This window comes from Arachis duranensis, chromosome 3 (genome assembly GCF_000817695.3).
Source record: "Arachis duranensis cultivar V14167 chromosome 3, aradu.V14167.gnm2.J7QH, whole genome shotgun sequence".
In the NCBI taxonomy this organism is placed as follows: Eukaryota; Viridiplantae; Streptophyta; class Magnoliopsida; order Fabales; family Fabaceae; genus Arachis; species Arachis duranensis.
Genome location: NC_029774.3, coordinates 122702705 through 122705372, shown reverse-complemented (window position 1 = coordinate 122705372; position 2668 = coordinate 122702705).

Genomic DNA, 2668 nt, shown 5'->3' with positions numbered 1-2668 from the left:
TTAATTAAACAAGTTTTTTTTTTACGGTATCCCTCAACCCGATAGGTCAAAGGATTAATCTGTCACTGATTTAAGCTTCATTTAAGGGTCTATCGCTGGCCAATGAGTTGCTGTATACATAAGACGGGATTTGAATTCCCGACACTTGGTTAAGCGGACGAGTGAGCTGACCACTCGACCAATCCAAGTTGGTTTAAATCAAATAAGTTTGATTGGCTAATGTACACAATTAAAACATAATGGTAACTTCTTCATTACAAACTTGTGTTAAATATGGACCCAAAAAAATGTTTTTCTTGTTTTCCTAAGAAGCTGAGACTCTCAGATCCCACGATATGTCAAAGACTAAAGATCTAGATACAGCTGGTTGGAGTAATTCAAGACTCAAATGCTGAACAAGCCACCCTGCATCATCAAGTTCTCTATAGAGTTCAAGATCATGCTCTTGATCTCAATCTCCCAAACACTACAGAAGAAGTCATTTCCAATTCCTTGCTCCTTTAAAAGACCTGAGCCTCCTGACGATGCTGAGACAGCCCCAATGACCAAAAGGAAACCAATGCTCAAAAAGACAAGATTGTCCAGAAAAGGCTCTGATACCACAGGGGTGAATCTCCAGTACTTCAGGAGAACAATGAAACAATACATTGTTTGCTTATCCCAATCACTCTTTGTAACCATGAAAATGAGTGAGATTAAAGGGTCCGAGCAAAACTTAGCATTATAACATTGAGTCCCTTTTCCACTATGAGAAATTCCCATGGATCCTTTCCATGCCATTTTCTGATGAGCAGGATCCTCTTTAAGAGGCAAGCTCAGAGCATACTTTTATGGCACTGGATTGAGGAAGAAGGAAATAACACTAGCTAAGCTTTCAGAGAGAGAACAAGAATTTAGAACATTTTGTAAGATAGGAAAAGTGGATATATTACAATGTTCATTCAAGTCTAATTACAACTGGGGGTGAGTACCTCATTTTATAGAGGTCTCTAGATAGAAGTGATATCTCACGAAATCTAAACAAACCTATCATACAATGCCAACTGGAGGATAAGGATAAGCCTTATCTTCTTTCTAACTTTTTTAGAGACATGTGACAGAAGTCACTTTATTCTAGCACACTTAATAATTATACATAGTGGGACCACTGCTTTAGTAAAGGGATGGTTTGAAATAGTCTTCCGGAAGGGTCCCATCTCCATCTGAAAAAGATGAATCAGAAGCTAGATTGACGGTTCCTAAATCCGTATCCGGATCTTGTAGATAGAGAAACGGGTCTTCAGTATTTCCTTCATTTGGATCTTGGGCATCTTGTAGGTATGGGTGATATGGGTCTGATTTTGGGCCTTCAGCATCATCGGGTATTCCTGCATCAACTCTAGTTGGGCTTGGTGGCAAGGCGTACACTCTTCCACTTGGATCTTCAGAATTCAGATCTTCTTCAGTGTTTCTGTTGGACACATGTGTGGATGTGCTGGGTTGGTCTCTCGGGGCATAAAAAGAGTATTGTCCAAATTGATTGATGATTCCCGAAGTTATGAATCTAGACTGGAACTCCTGGAGGGTTATTGGTGGAACATCTGTTTGAAACGGGAGTCCTTCAACTACATCTTTTTCTCCATATAGTCCGGGCTGCCAAAGCTTGCAAAGATATTTAGCCAAGGCATTTAGGATTGTTTTTTCATCTGTGGGCCATATGGTAGAATACCCAACAATATCGACCTTGTTCATGGTATATGCATCACCTCTAGTAAAACAATTCCTCTGTAAGGTGACAAAACAACAAAATTTTCGTTTTGCCTTAGAGGATTTATTCCACAGTTGGTGTTGTTCGAGCATATTATATAACATTCCTCTCCATACTCCAAGTGGGGCATACATGGAGAATAACCGAACAAGATGGGACTGGGCTGTGGTGCGGTTACACAGCATGTGATATACAGGGAAGAGAGGTATTATGATAGCACATGTATACATGGAAGACAGAGCCCAGATATACCACATCATTTCTTCTGGTATAGGTCCTTGGATTATGGGTATAGTGCAAAAAGGGGTATCCATGTCGAAGTACTTTGGATTTGGATGGATTTGGGTTATAATAAGGAGCTGGTGTAGCTAGTAAAACAAAGTTTGCCTGGCTAGACAGTCTATTTGAAACTTTGTCTGAGGTATTGGATTCTGACCTCCCTGCACTCGAAGCGGATTTTCTGGAGCTACAGAAGTCCTATTGGCACGCTCTCAACGGCGTTGGAAAGTAGACATCCTGGGCTTTCCAACAATATATGATAGTCCATACTTTGCCCAAGATTTGATGGCCCAAACCGGCGTTCAAAGTCACCCTCAGAATTCCCAGCGTTAAACGCCGGAACTGGCACCAAAGTGGGAGTTAAACGCCCAAACTGGCACAAAAGCTAGCGTTTAACTCCAAGAAGAGTCTCTACACGAAAATGCTTCAATGCTCAGCCCAAGCACACACCAAGTGGGCCCGGAAGTGGATTTTTATGTCATTTACTCATCTCTGTACATCCTAGGCTACTAGTTCTCTATATATAGGACCTTTTACTATTGTATTGTAACGATAAGCTTTTGATCATGTTTTTATGATTGAACCTTCTTTGGGAGGCTGGCCATTCGGCCATGCCTAGACCTTGTTCTTATGTATTTTCAA